Raw genomic sequence first — 15,510 nt, forward strand, 5'->3', positions numbered from 1 at the left:
TTAAGGACTGCAGCGTATTCACAAGTTATAGTTTATGCATACTAAAAATGGTAATGTTTGGCAGGTTTTTTTGGTCCAATTTTTAGTTATTAGTTGTGAATTTATCTTATTTCCTAGAGCAAATTAAGCACATTATTGTAAACTGGAAGATGAGCGTCCTTAATTCATTGATTACTTTTGGGGCAAAGGGAGAGATATATTTTGCTAAGGGATATCAAGAAGATACTTAGTGGATATTTAAAACACAAATTTTTTAAAATTTTAAAAGTAATATCAAAAACAACTTCTACATATGAAATGTTTGAAAAATATTTAAAACGATCTGTTTATTATTATTATTATTATTTTTTTTTTATTTATTTATTTTTTTTTGAGATGGAGTCTTGCTCTGTTGCCCAGGCTGGAGTACAGTTCGCAATCTTGGTTCACTGCAACCTCTGCATCTCGTGCTAAAGCGATTCTCCTGCCTCAGCCTCCTGAGTAGCTGGAAATACAGGCATGCACTGCCACACCTAGCTACTTTTTATATTTTTTAGTAGAGATGGGGTTTCACCATATTGGCCAGTCTGGTCTCGATCTCCTGACCTCAAGTGATCTTCCCGCCTAGGCCTCCCAAAGTGCTTGGATTACAGGCGTGAGGCACCACTCCTGGCCCATTTATAAAATATTTATCAATAAGCTGGCTTATGTTTGGTGAAGGCCAACTATTTCAGCTACTGCTGTAGATATCCAGGAAGTTGACCAAAGCATCCTTACCTTTGTGTATAATGGATAGCTAAAGCATAAGAAACAACTGGGCACATTACAAGATGTGTAATTAAGTGCTGAATTATGTGGTGCATGTGGCAGGTTCTTTTGTAGTAATTCAGAGAATGAAGATGGATAATGAGCTAGTCTTGAGAAGGAATAGGGTCTCCGGCTCCCAAAGTGCTGGGATTACAGGCATGAGCCAGTGAGTCCAGCTGGGCGACCTTACTACTTTATATGAATTCTCTGGTCACTGTTGCCCAACTATCGTTTTATCTCCTTTTTTGCTTACCCCATTTATGTGTTAGGGTGCCCTCCCTTTTTTAAAAAAAACAAACAAGTAGAGCTCAGCTTTCTAACTGGCTTACACCATAAACTAGAGGTTTAGTGGCTCATGTAACTAGAAATTCCAGAGGTAGATCAGGCTTCAGAGTTGGTTTAATTCAGCCGTTTAGTTACAGTTTTGAGGACCTGGCTTCTTTTCATTTTTTCACATTTCTTCATCTTTTCATTCTGCATGTCAGTATTATCCCAGGGCTAGTTTCCCCCACGATGGCGGAGTGGCCACAGCAGTTGCAGGCTTCACATTTGGGCACAGCCTCCGTCACACCAACCTGACCAAGAGAGTGAGTGTGCATCCCAGAATTCTAGGCAGTGTCCTGAGCTTCTTGCCCTTTGGGTCGTCCCTGAACCAGAGCACTGTGGTGAGGAGGGTGGTATGCTAAGCAGGGCTCCCATCTGGCCTGGGGGTGGGGGTGTGTTGACATCTAAACTGGGTGACCACTATCCCACAGGGTAGGAAGGGGAGCTGGCCAGTTCGCTACTGTCCCACATGAGCGTAATGTCTCTCCCCCCTCTCCTTTTCCAGATATGCCAGTTCCTCCTGGACTCCTCAGACTGGAAGATTGTCCTTTCTCCTTGGCAAATCATCTGTACTATCTGATTGCATCTTACAGTCTTCTTTAAATATTATTGTTCCTTAACTGTTAATGTGTCTGTGCCTTGAGGTCAGCCTCAGGTTCCAATCCTGTTCCATTTTGTTTGTGGAATCTCAGGCAAGATTGGTTTCTCTGAACTTTTTAAAGTTTTTTCATCTTCATCATTCAGCAAATCTTTATTAGATTCTCAGTGTTGTGCTTCAGTGGACGAAATACAGACTGACACAAGGAGATAACAGTTCATTCACAGAGACATAGGTAAATGAGAATTACTATGAAATATGAACAGTGCTTTGGCAGAAATCGGGTTTAGAAACACTTCCTGAGGAGGTGATGCCTGCGTTGAGCCTTGAAGGACAAGCAGGACTTCTTCAGAGCATGGGGGAAGAGGGAGCTGCCTGCATGAAGGCTGATCAGCAGAATAATGAATAAATGCAGAGTTACTGGGATCTTAGGTGCGCAACCTTCGGCAAGGTTGGTAGGCAGAGACGTCCATTACACCAAGTTGAAGAGTGAAGATTCTACCTTTATATACACCTTACAATTAGAGGAGTGACCTCATGTCCTGGTCTAAACTTATCCCAGCATAATTCATCATAATGATCCTTTCACTCTGAAATATGCCTCTAATTTGGATGATAAATGGTTATGCAACTTAAAATAGAAGTCCAGAGCCATAGGGACAGTCACTGTGATAGCAGTGTGCTTGCTTCATAGTAGAGCCTTGGGATTACATGAGATAGAGCATAGCAGTGCTTCTCAAACTTAAAAGTCCGTTGAGAATCGGCTGCGGGTCTTGTGAATGTGCACATTTAGATTCAGTACACCTGGGGTGGGCCCTGCGCGCTGTCTGAGCTCCTAGGTAATTCCTAGGCTGCTGGCTTGGTGACCTCACTTTGAGTAGCAGGTAGTATTGGGCTTCGGGAGCTTCAGAGGGTCTGTGAAGTTCTGAAATCATAGACAGAAATGTGTGTACATGCATTCTTTAGGGGGTGGGCCTAATTCCCTTACATCAGTGTCTCAGGAGGTCTGCTGCCACCCAAAAAAGATTAGGAATCCTCCCTTTTAGAAATTTTGTGCAGATTAAATGAAATATGTTGATTAAATGCCTGTAACATTGTCTAGAGCATAATGGACATTCAGTACACACTAGCTGTATGTCCTCCTTCTGTGACCCCAGTTCTTTGAAGGCAGGACACATTGCTTAAACATTTTAAACTGCTTTTTAATATCCTTTTTATGTCATTGGTGCTCAATAAATGTCGATTTAGCTTGGTGACAAGCTGTTTGATGACTGTGAGCCATTCTGTCAGCATTTGCGAGTCTCTTAGGTGCCAAGCATTTTACTAGGTAGATAGGAGGAGGCTACTACCTAGGTTATTGCAGATACCCAGGCATAGGTGGAGTCATCAGGGCCTGTGCTGGATAGTAACTGTAGAATTGAAGAGGAGTTGCATCACTTCTTAGTCATCTTCCTGAGTTATGTGTGTTCAGGAAAGTGCTTCTACTGTCTTTGATTCATTGAGGTCCTAGTCTCTGGTTCTCAGGTGTATGTGATTTCAGTATGGATTAATTTACTGTAGTGCTTAATTCATTCAGTTGCTATTCTTGCCAAATGCAGTTTTTCTGAACATTTTGATATTTTGTTGAGATGGTCCCAGAAATTTGGGATTCGTGATCACCTTAGGGTATTTGTGATGGAAAGGGTATATAATTTATGGTATTTTCAAAGTTTCTTACCTAAGAGATTGGAAGAACAATGATGAGAGAGAGACTGGAAGATTAGTTGTCTTATAGAGTTGTGGATGCTTCAGAGGACTTGACTACATTGCGAAGGGAAAATCTTGGATTGGAAGGTTATTTTTGAGAAAGTGGAGTGTTGGTAGTGAAAGTTAGATTTCAGTGAATTAAAAGCAACTGAGAGATGAGTTTAATTACAAAAGAAACGTCTTTTGTTCAAAAGGCATTTCTGAAGAGTTGCTTGTGAGTTTGTTTATTTTATTGAGGCAGGATTGTACTCTGTGACCCAAAATAGAGTGCAGTGGTGCAATCATGGCTCACTGCAGCCTCAAAGTTATTAGCTCAAGGGATCCTCCCACCTCAGCCTCCTGAGGAGCTGGGACTGCAAGTGTGGGCCACTGTGTTTGGCAGGAGTTTAATTTTTCCGTCATATTACTTCTAATTTAGTTGCATTATAGTTTTTCTTCTGGCCGGGTGCGGTGGCTCACGCCTGTAATCCCAGCACTTTGGGAGGCCAAGGTGGGTGGATCACTTGTCAGGAGTTCAAGACCAGCCTGGCCAACATGGTGAAACCCTGTCTCTACTGAAAATACAAAAATTAGCCCAGGCATCATGGCACATGCTTGTAATACCAGCTACTTGGAGGCTGAGGCAGGAGAATTGCTTGAACCCAGGAGTCGGAGGTTGCAAAAACAACCTCTGACTCCTGGGAGTTTGCGCCCCTGCAACTGAGATTGCGCCACTGCACTCCAGCTTGGGCAACAGAGCGAGACTATCTCACAAAAAAAAAAAAAAAAAGTTTTTCTTCTTTTAGTTTTGTCATTGTTGTTTTTGAGAAGGAGTCTTTCTCTGTCACCCAGGCTGGAGTGCAGTGGTGCAATCTCAGCTCACTGCAACCTCCACCTCCTGGGTTCAAGCGATTGTCCTGCCTCAGCCTCCCGAATAGCTGAGATTACAGGCGCCCGCCACCGCACCCAGCTAATTTTTGTATTTTAATAGAGACAGGGTTTCACTATGTAGGTCAAGCTGGTCTCGAACTCCTGACCTCAAATGATCCACCCGCCTTGGCCTCCCAAAGCGTTGGGATTACAGGCGTGAGCCACCACGCCCGGCCAGAAGAAAAACTACAATGCAACTAAATTAGAAGTAATATGACAGAAAAGTTAAACTCCCAAAGTGCTGGGATTACAGGGCATGAGCCACCGCGCCCGGCCAGTTTTGTTGTTGTTGTTGTTGTTGTTGTTTTTGCCTTTATTAAGTTGTTAATGATCAGTAAACCCTTAAAAGCACTAAAAGAGTTCCCATTTTAAAGACATCTGGATGTTGTTCATCAACTTTATATAGTGAATAATTATCTCAAATTAAAAATAATTTCTTTTTTAATTGGGAGGCATAACTGAATGGAGAAGTAGCTGCACTCATCCTCCTGTTTTCTGCTTAGTTTCTCCCACCTCCTCAGTTGCCTATAGTGATGGAGCTTTTTCTTGGATCCGAATGCCCCTACACAGTGATTCTAACTCCCAACTGTAAGTCAGAATCACACAGGAAGTGTTTAAAATGCTGAATGAGGCCTGGACTCCACCCTAGACCACTGAAGCCAGAATTATTGCAGGAATGGCCTGAGGATGCTCTGATTCTAAGGTGTGGCCAGGTTCGACGACTGTTGTCTTAGGCCTTTGTCCAATATGGTTTATGCTGCTCCCCTGCTAGGTGAGTACCACCGCGGATTGGTTACCTGCTTTTATGTGGAAAATAGAATATAGGAAGCCGATTGGGTGGAAAACATCTCTTCCAGTGTATGTAGATCCCATAAGGGGGACTTTGAAGTCTGGAGTTAACAGTTTTCTAATAAAAGATTTCAGACCATGTCCACGAACTTAAATACGTAATTAAAGAGTGGAATGCAAATTATTAAGATTTTGCTGGTAAAGCAAGCTCTGCTTGCGTAATTTAAATCTTCGGAGGGCATGTTTCCACAGATCATTAGGTGAAGGTTAAACTGAGACAACAAACAGCGGACGCCTTCCTTAGCTAGCATACCTCTTTTTGCATTCTTTTATTTTCAACAAATAGTAATTTTGCAGCTTTTTACTTCTTCAACCAAACCTTCTAAGTAACTTTGCTTTCCATTAACAACAAAGCAGCTCATTAAGGGGGAAGTTCTGTGCTTAATCTTAACACTGGAAGGAGAGGAGTCTATTTACCAGCTAATGTAAGTACTTCTCATTAGGCAGTCCTAGATTTTCTAGGATATTTGAAGAGTCTGCTGACAGCGACCAGCAAATCAGAGGAAAATCATTTCTGTAGCTAGGTTCTTTTTTCTTGGATGTCCTTTAAAAGGAAGCTCTGCTGTAGCGATGTGCTTTCCTTCCTGGCAGGTGGCCTTCAGTAGCTGGCCTTTTGTTGGTCCGGTTCCAGCATATTTTATTAAGTGAAAAATCCTGTAGAACAGATGGCACTTACAAGTTTCTGCCCATGTAGCACTCTGTTTAATGAAATACTATAGTTTTGCTTCATTGTTTTTGGCAGTAATTGTCTTTGTGTGGAGTTTGAGTACATGGTCCGAGAAGCTCGGCAATAATAAAGGTTGAGCCAGACAAGGATAATCTGAAGTGATTGAGTAATGATGGGACAGAGGCTTCGGAGTGGAGTGCAGTTACATTGAAAACAGATGCAGAATAAAAAGATGATGCACAATTTTTTTTTTTTTTTTTTTTTGAGATGGAGCCTCGCTGTGTTGCCCAGGCTGGAGTGCAGTGGCGCGATCTTGGCTCACTGCAAGCTCCACCTCCTGGATTCACGCCATTCTCCTGCCTCAGCCTCCTGAGTAGTTAGGACTACAGGCGCCTGCCACCACACCCAGCTAATTTTTTGTATTTTTTAATAGAGACGGGGTTTCACCGTATTAGCGAGGACGGTCTCGATCTCCTGACCTCATGATCCTCCCACCTCGGCGTCCCAAAGTGCTGGGATTACAGGCCTGAGCCACCGCGCCCGGGCGATGATGCACAACTTTTTTTTTTTTTTTTTTTTTTTGAGAAGGAGTCTCGCTCTTTTGCCCAGGCTGGAGTGCAATGGCGTGATCTCAGCTCACTGCAACCTCCACCTGCCATATTGTCCAGGCAGCTAGTGGTCTGCTTCTGTCACTATAGGCTAAGAAAGTTTGCCTCTTCTAGAATTACATTGGCGCAGAATTACACAAACTGTACTCTTTTGTTTGGTTACCTTCACCTGACCCAGCTATTTGGATTTAGCCATGTTGAGTGTTGAGTTCCAGCCTTTTCAGTACTGGGTAGTATTCCTTTGGGGATGTCCCACAGTTTGCTTGTCTCTTCACCTCTTGATGGACATTTTTGTTGTTCCCACTGTTTGAATCTGCTGTTCACATTCATGTACAAGTGTCTGTGTGGACATAGGTTTTCATTTCTTGTGGGTAAAATGTGGTAAGCGTATATTCTACTCTAAGAAACTGCAAGGCTTTCTCAAAGCGGCCATGCCGTTTTCTATCTGCACCAGCAGTGTATGAGAATGCTTCTTCTCTGTCCTCACCAACATTTGATATTGTCAGTCTTCTTTTTTTGAGACAGTCTCACTCTGTCGGCCAGGCTGGAGTGCAGTGGTGTGATCTTGGCTCACTGAAACCTTCACCTCCCAGGTTTAAGCAGTTCTCTGGTCTTAGCCTCCCGAGTAGCTGGGATTACAGGCAGACTCCCCCACGCCCAGCTAATTTTTTTATTTTTAGTAGAGATGGAGTTTCACCATGTTGGCCAGTCTCGAACTCCCTATCTCAAGTGATTCGTCCGCCTTGGCCTCCCAAAGTGCTGGGATTACAGGTGTGAGCCACTGCGCCCAGCTCAGTCGTCTTAATTTTATAAGATAATTATAAATCTTATAAATTATCTTATTTTAAAATAAGATAAAAATTATCTTATTTTAAAATAAGATAAAAATTATCTTATTTTAAAATAAGATAAAAATTATCTTATTTTAAAATAAGATAAAAATTATCTTATTTTAAAATAAGATAAAAATTATCTTATTTTAAAAGATAATTTTTTGTCCCTAGGGACATGAGTTCCTGTCATTGACAGCAAAGTGAAACTGAGTACAAACAGGTGGTTCTTAGTGAAATGTGCCCAGAAAGACAGTTTGAGCAGAAAGAAGGGACCAAGAAATACAGGATGCATGCCCGCTTCACACTGGAAACCGGTGGTCTTATTTGAGGGTCAAAGATGGGGGGTGGGGAATAAAGTCGATTTTAAAAGGATTGACCAGCCCCGATACCTTCTGATCACATCCAAGGTTGTTTTTTTTTTGGCCTTTTTTCCCCCTTATAACTTAAGATTTTGAAAAGTGGTTTCTCTTTAGCTTGGGAAATGGATCACATGGTAATTGTTAATGATTTTTCTCTAGGTCAAAATAGGTGTTCCTTTAAAGTGTTCTGTGAAGCTTAATTCACTTATGTTGAATAAGTCTTATATTTTAAAATATAAGTTTAAGTATTATACTTTAAAAATAAGTGTTATTTCTTGATTATATTTATTTGAAGATTATATTTGAGAATGAAAGATGTACTCCTAGCTGGAACATCTCTGGTGATAATAAAAACATGAGAATAAAAACCATTCAGAGTGAGTGACAGTTAAGACTGTCAGCCCCCTGACACCTGTGAAGTCGCAATGATTGCTATGTAGTATGGAGAAGTTATTCCTTATCCTTAGAGCTTTTTATTTGTGTGGATTTTTTCATCTTCTTCCTGAATTCATTTGTTCAACAAAGCTATTTTGAGCACCTACTCTATGCCAAGTGTACTGCATTAACTTCTGGCTAGACAAAGATGGATCTAACTCGATTCTTGTACTTTAAAGAAATCAGCTTCATGGAGGTATAACGTATGTGCAGTGAATTTCACCCATTTAAAGTGTATATTTCCATGAATTTTAACAGATGTATACATTTGTGTAATCACCTCCACAATCAAGACACCAGTTCTGTCATTCCCCAGAATGATGTTGAGCCCCCTTGCAGCCTCTTCTTTTGTTCGTCCTTGGCCCCAGCAAAGACAGAACTGCTTCTGTTACAGTTTCTTTTTTATTGGTTTCGTCTTCCATTTCTTTTTTTCTTAAGGTCAGCACCAAGGTGATTGTAATGAATATGAAAGTAGGTGGAATCTTGAACTTCTACTAGGGCTATCCCAGGTAAAGTTGACTGAATTTACTCCCTAATTTATCTTCTCTGTTTCATACAATAGCAATTTTACACAGCAAGTTATTCAATAATGAGGGCTATCTATATTACCTTGCTATTTAGTACTAGTTAAGAGCAAAGCGAGTTAAAATTTAACGACCATTTTGTAATACAGTTCTAATATAGACACAGGACTGGAAAGTTGGTAAAAGTGGGTTTCTGTTAAGTGAATCATGTTTTCTAATTGGAGATTCAATCTGAATTCAATCTAAAATTTCTGAAGGAAATTTTAGCTCGAACCTCTATGAAAGCACTTAATATACAGCCAACCTGTTAAAAACCATACTTTGAAAGGCAAAATGATTGCTTTTTGACAGCACTTTAATAGCAGAAAAAGAATATACAAACAGGGAAGTGGACACTCAATTGCAGTACTTTGACATTTGAGTTTCAAGGAGAGAGGCTGCCTGTGAGAGTGACTTTGTGTAGTTTGTCTATTTTGTTCCCTTCTCAGGACCTCTTTGCCCCAAGAAAGTAAAGCAAAATTTTGCTATAGCCCTATTAGTGAGGGAACAAAACTTCTCTTCCTCCCTCTTCCTTTGTCTGCTTCTGCCATTTGTAACACTTAGTGCAGCTTGCAGTTGGCTTGCGCTGTAATAAAACTGTAAATGTCACCATGCCCTGACCCCTGTGGGTGTTGTATTCAAAGTTTTACTCTCATAGTCTCGCATAGTTGAGTGTGGATAGTTGATGCTCAGTGCATATTGTTAAATTGGCGAACTTCGTGCTGTGCATTCACTATTTGATGACAGTGTCATCTCCAGATGTCCTCAGAACCACCCACACCACCTTCTGAAGTTGAAAGCACACAATGATTGTTCAGTAGATATCAGCTAGCACCCATGACTTACTGGGCTTTTATTCATAAAGCTTAGTAAAGAAATTAAAATTTTTATTTTGATACAAGTACTGACCTTTTTTAAAACTTTATTGAGATATGATTCACATGCTGTGGAATTTGTGTATTTAAATAAATATGCATTTCAGTGGTTTTTAGTATATTCACAGTTTTGCAGCTAACACCGTAGTCAATTTTAGAACATTTCATCATCCCCAAAAGAAAGCTCATGTTCATTAGCAGTCACCGCCTCCCGCTCCCCCATTCTCCTCTCCTCCCAGCCCTTGGCAACCATGATCTTTCTGTGTCTGGTAATTTGCCTATTCTTGGCATTTCATATGAATGGAAGAAACAATTTATGGCTCTTTGTGTGTGGTTTTAACTTGGTATAATGTTTTCAAAATCATCCTGTTGTAGCATGCATTAGTCTGATGACATTTTCTTTTTCTTTTTCTCTTTCTTTTCTTTTTTCTTTTTTGAGACGGAGTTTTGCTCTTGTTACCCCGGCTGGAGTGCAAATGGCATGATTTCCGTTCACTGCAACCTCTGCCTCCTGGGTTCAAGGAATTCTCCTGCCTCAGCCTCCTGAGTAGCTGAGTACAGGCACCTGCCACCATGCCCGGCTAATTTTTTTTGTATTTTTAGTAGAGCCAGGGTTTCACCATGTTGGCAGTCTGTTCTCTGACTCCTGACCTCAGGTGAGCCACCCGCCTCGGCCCCCCAAAGTGCTGGGATTACAGGTGTGAGCCACCATGCCTGGCCTGTCTGATGACATTTTCAAACCCGTGTTTCTTAATCCTTTCTAGATCCAAGAGATCCTTTTGGAGATGGGAAGAATTTTAGAAGTTGTCTGGTCCAACATACCTTCATTTTGTAGATGAGATTAAGGCTTTAATTAATCACTCAAAACAGTCTATTACTCTTTTCATGTTTCCTCAAATTCGGCTTATTTGGATCAGGAGAAGAGGGAGAATACTTTATACTTCTCAGCTTCTTGTGTATTTGACTGTGACCTGGTTATACCATTTGCCCCTGTGAGGCTTAGCTGTGCATCTGTGAATGGGAGATTGTTCTTAGAGATTGATCATAGTTGTCCACCTGCCTCGGAAACTGCAGGGTACAAATGCAGCAGCAAAGTATTTACGTTCTTACTTCAGGGCTGATCTCCTATTTCTGTCAGTCCTTTTGAAGGCAGAGAATGTTAATTTGGATGAACCTACATATTTATTCCAATTTCCAGAGAGAGGAAACTTTCAGAATGCTGTGCTGCAGCGCCCCCTAGTGCCATGCTGTACTGATAGTCCCCAGTGTCTCCTGAAGCCGAAAGCGGTGTTTCCCGCAGTTCCCACCGGAGAGCTGTAGCCTGCAGGTTGTGCAAGTGAACATTAGACATCTTTCCTCCTTCTCACCTTGCTTGAGCTGAGATGGAGGAATGTGTCTTTATTTCTGAGGGCAAGGTCTTTGTTTTTCCTTTAGCAGGAACACTGGTTTTCCCACTTCGTCTAAACCTTTGCCCAGGGTTTCTAAACTCAGGCCCTCTGAGGGCCGTAGTGGCCTCCGCACACCTCCAGAAGGTAAACTGAGCCAGCTTAGCCAACAGGCTGTGCTTCAGGAAGGAAGGTGTCTTTTGTTCCCATCCCTGCTGTGGTGTGGGCTTGCCCCCCTTTTCTTGAAGTATTTCTTGTATATTTTTTTCCCACATCCTCGAGAAAGGATCAGAAAGGAAAGATGTGAACAGTGAGAGTTTTGAAAGCCTGGGATGGAGGCCGGATGGGATATGAGGGGAAGTGGTGGAGGGGAATAAATAGCTGCTCTAGTTCACAGTCTTACTTCCCCTAAAAAGGGGAAGAAATGCCTAAAGCCCTTGTAGTTTGCTCCCCCGAATCACAGGCATTTCTGTACCGTCTCGCCCCTGGGCATTTCCTGTGCAACCGCAGGACGCGGAAAAGGAGCGTTTGTTACTGCTTTCTGATACCTCCTTTTGACCCCAGTGTTCTGACTCTGGCAGGGTTGCTGAAACCTTAGGGGGCTTCCCAGTCTTTCCTGATGGTATTTGGTGTAGCTGTGGGAAGGGCAGAGTTAGCCACAGCAGTGTCACAATTTCTGTAGTGTGGCATGGCTGACAGGGCCTCCAGGTACCTGCTTTTATTTTAGTTTTATGACAGCCACCAATATGTCCTAGGTTCTGCACTTTCTTTGAAATTACAAGAAACAGTGAACTTACTCCTGCTTTTTAGTCTCCCATGTGAATTGAATTGTTCTGTATTTTATCTTGCTCTGTTAGGGGCAAAACTAATTCATGTCATCAGTGGCATTTCTTTCTCCACTAGGTTGTAAATCCTGTGAAGTCAGACAGAGTTATTTTCATCTTTATTTTACCCAAACACCTACAATTTTCCCCCCTCATGTAACAGCCTTTGAAATAAGTTAATCTTCCAGAGGAGAGAAAACACTAAACAGTGAAACATAAGGAGAGGGTAAAGGTTTTCCTCATAACCTCACAATTTTCAGTGTTAGCTTAAAAAAAAAAAAAACAAAAACTCTTTATTTGGAAATAGTTTCAAACTTGAAAAGTTGCAAAAAGAAAAATAGTACAAAGAACCCTCAGATAGTCCTTTACCCAGATCCACCTGTTGTTAAGATTAAACCCATCTGCTTAATCATTTGTGTGTGCTCGAGTTCTCTGTCTCTGCAAATACACACTCATACCGATACACAAACTCACAGACACACAGACATGGGCTAACAAATGCAAATATACAGACATACAATCTTTTTCCGAACCCTTTGAGATTTCAGGGAAGATTACATACACTCTAGCCACTTACTCCTAAATTCTTGAATGTGTATTTCCTAAGAATAGGCATATTCTCTTAAATAACCACAGTAAAACGTTACCACTTTCACAAATTTACATTGATGCAGTACTTTTTTCTAACCTGTCCATATTCTAATTTTGGGAGTTGACCATATAATGTCCTTTCTAGAATTTTCCCTTCCAGCACTGGATCCGGTCTAGGGTCAGGAAATGCATTTAGTTGTCATGTCTCTAGCTTTTTGTAGTCAGGGAGTTTCCCACAGCCTTTCAGGATATTGACTTCTTTGAACAGCAGTTTCTCCTCCCCTCTTTTGATAACATTCCTCATTTTACCAAACACCTAAAATAACTTTTGATTGGAAATTAGGAAGGCTTTTGGAGAAGGAGATGGTGAAACCAGAACATTTTAATAGCAGTTGGCTGTCTTGAATTTCTGTGATAAACTTTTTGGTGTCACAAACATGCCTTGCTTCAACATTTAGTCAGATATCATTTTAGTTAAATAATTGTCACTCACTGGTATTTGCTATAAATATATTGAATAAATTGAATAAATAATTAAATAATTGAAATATATTGAATAAATATTTGGCCTTTTTTCCTTTTTTTTTTCTCGCTGTTACCCAGGTTGGAGTGCAGTGGAGCGATCTCGGCTCACTGCAACGTCTGCCTCCCGGGGTCAAGCGATTCCCCTGCCTCAGCCTCCCGAGTAGCTGGGACTACAAGCATGTGCCACCACGCCCAGCTAATTTTTGTATTTTTAATAGAGACGGGGTTTCACTGTGTTAGCCAGGGTGGTCTCAATCTCCTGACCTCGTGATCCGCCTGCCTCGGCCTCCCAAAGTGCTGGGATTACAGGCGTGAGCCACCACGCCTGACCTCCTTTTGTAGTTTTATCAAAATTATAATTTATGTCCACTCACTGGTATTTGCTATTGAATAAATATTTGGCCATTTTCCCTTTTGTAGTTTTATCAGCATATCAAAAAATTACCTTTTTTCCTCCCAATAAAGTTGTCATATTCTGTTTTATAAGCAACACCTCTTTTTTTTTTTTTTTTTGAGACAGAGTCTTCCTCTGTCATTCAGGCTGGAGTATAGTGGCACGATCTTGGCTCACTGCAGCCTCCGCCTTCCAGGTTCACGTAATTCTTCTGCATCAGCTTTCCAAGTAGCTGGGATTACAGGCACCCACCACCATGCCCGGCTAATTTTTGTATTTTTAGTAGAGGTGGGTTTCACCATTTTGGCTAGGCTGGTCTTGAACTCCTGAAGTCAAGTGATCTGCTCGCCTCGGCTTCCGGAAGTGACGAGATTACAAGCGTGAGCCACCGTGTCTGGCCAAGCAACACTTTGTCTTTTGGAATAGTGTTGATAATAAATGCTTCTTCATTGTACTGCTTTGAATGATGCATATGATTTTGTTAAATACGAAAATGATGTCTTAACCTTCACATTTATATGGATTATTTTATTACATCATTCATAATCCATGTTTGAATGGTTACCATGCCAACTTACTTTGCCAAGAAAGAAATATTTATCATTTTTCAAAATGTGCATTGCAATTCTAAGAAATTCCATTTTATTCTTAGGATTTCCCTAGCTTGTGATATCAATGACTTGTCTTTTACTGACATTTGATAGTTAACTCCCCAAATAGGGAATTCCTTTATATGTGGTTATTGGGTTGTATCAGAATTCCTGCTTGAGTATGAGTTATATATGTATTGACACATAGGAAAAAGATACATGTAGTTTATCTGTCATGAGCATATGGGGAATACTCATTGTACAGGAGATGGAAATTGTAATCAAGGTTCCCTGGGAGGCTGAACGCCTTGCAGAGTTGCTCTTAAACCCTTGGCACTGACTTCTTAGCCGGTTCCTTTGTTATTTCAGTTATAAAATTGAAAGGACAGGTTTTAAATATTCGTGAAGTATAACTGCTCACTTTTAAAAGCTCATGCATTTAAGGATTAAATTGTGATTCACGTGTATTTTGATGGAGTTATTGAGCTATGTGGGCCAGTATTAAGGAAATTAAGTTGGAGTTCAAAACAGCTGTGGCTAGCCATTTGTCAAGTGTTAAATGATAGTTCAGTGTTGCATAGTTGGTAATCAGCAGTTACTTATGGTGTATTTTTTGCGTGACATGTTTTCATCAAGTCCTAAGCTGTTGTCAGTGCGATCTTGAAACATGCTTATGAAATTATGTCTGTGCAAAATGGGTGTATTTGAAGAGTTGTAAGGTGATTTCTGTTGTGTTTACTTTTTATGATTAATGTTTTGAATAAAGTATGTAGTTCCCCCAAAAAAAAACCCTCCAAAAGACGTGCTAGGAAATCCCCTCCACTCCTGTCTGCATCCTGTCTGCATCCACTCAGTGCTACTGCCCCGAAGGTGAAGGGCCACATTTTTTCTTGTTGATCTTTCCAGTGTCTCTTTATGCAGACACAAATATCTATATTATTAACAAACACAAATATGTCATTATATAGCAACACAGATAAATACTCTATTTTCCTACCTTTTTTACACCGAGAGTGCTTTCTTCTTTTAATAGTATTTTGAAGATCTCTCGCTGTCAGTTCCTAAAGTTCTTCCTCATTTTCCCTCAGTTAATTTTGTAATTTGATTGAAGGTACATATCTGTGGAGAAATTATTGACATGAAGTTATAATAACACACTTAAAATCTATAACAAATTTTCTCAGATACTTTAAAAATAATTAAGTAAACTAATAAATTTGAAAATAATAGGAGAAAAAAAATTCACTGAACCGTTTCTGAGCATTCCAGCTCATGACTTGAGGGCGTTTGCCGCTGACTCATGCTGAAGCCACTTGGTGTCTGCGTTTGAAACAGGAAGTGTGTGTTAGTGGCTTGGAATCTTGTTTTCTCCTCCTCTCCTCTGCTGCCAAGATTTTTATCAAATCATTGGGATTTGTAGTTTTCTTACTGGATTGACCAGCTCTAAAAACTTTAGGCTGTATATGAACTCAAATAAGAAAGTGTGCTTAGAAGTATGATTTAAATAAACATAAAATGTTTATTTTCCGTTGTCTAGGAAGAAAACCTTCCTAAAGAAAATACCTGATAATCCTGCAGAACATTCTGATTTCTTATCCTTAGGTATCTTCCCCACATTCTGAAGTAAAAGGCCTTTCTTGTTAGTCGTA

General features: G+C 40.7%; 1 protein-coding gene and 2 long non-coding RNA genes across 3 annotated transcripts in view; 2 read left to right on the plus strand and 1 right to left on the minus strand.

Annotated features, from left to right (window-relative positions):
• Positions 1–15,510, plus strand: part of USP10 (ubiquitin specific peptidase 10) — a 78,671-nt gene that overhangs the window by 14,886 nt on the left and 48,275 nt on the right. The window lies entirely within an intron of this gene.
• On the plus strand, positions 33–12,852 carry LOC129047195 (uncharacterized). The gene is made up of 4 exons (XR_008514719.2): positions 33–50; positions 1,272–1,373; positions 1,616–1,943; positions 8,553–12,852. It is a non-coding gene; the product is annotated as an uncharacterized LOC129047195 (long non-coding RNA).
• Positions 11,868–15,244, minus strand: LOC134760412 (uncharacterized). Its single transcript, XR_010137801.1, has 3 exons — positions 15,113–15,244; positions 14,859–14,980; positions 11,868–13,725 (listed from the first exon to the last, which is right to left on the minus strand). It is a non-coding gene; the product is annotated as an uncharacterized LOC134760412 (long non-coding RNA).

This window comes from Pongo abelii, chromosome 18, assembly GCF_028885655.2.
Source record: "Pongo abelii isolate AG06213 chromosome 18, NHGRI_mPonAbe1-v2.0_pri, whole genome shotgun sequence".
NCBI lineage: Eukaryota > Metazoa > Chordata > Mammalia > Primates > Hominidae > Pongo > Pongo abelii.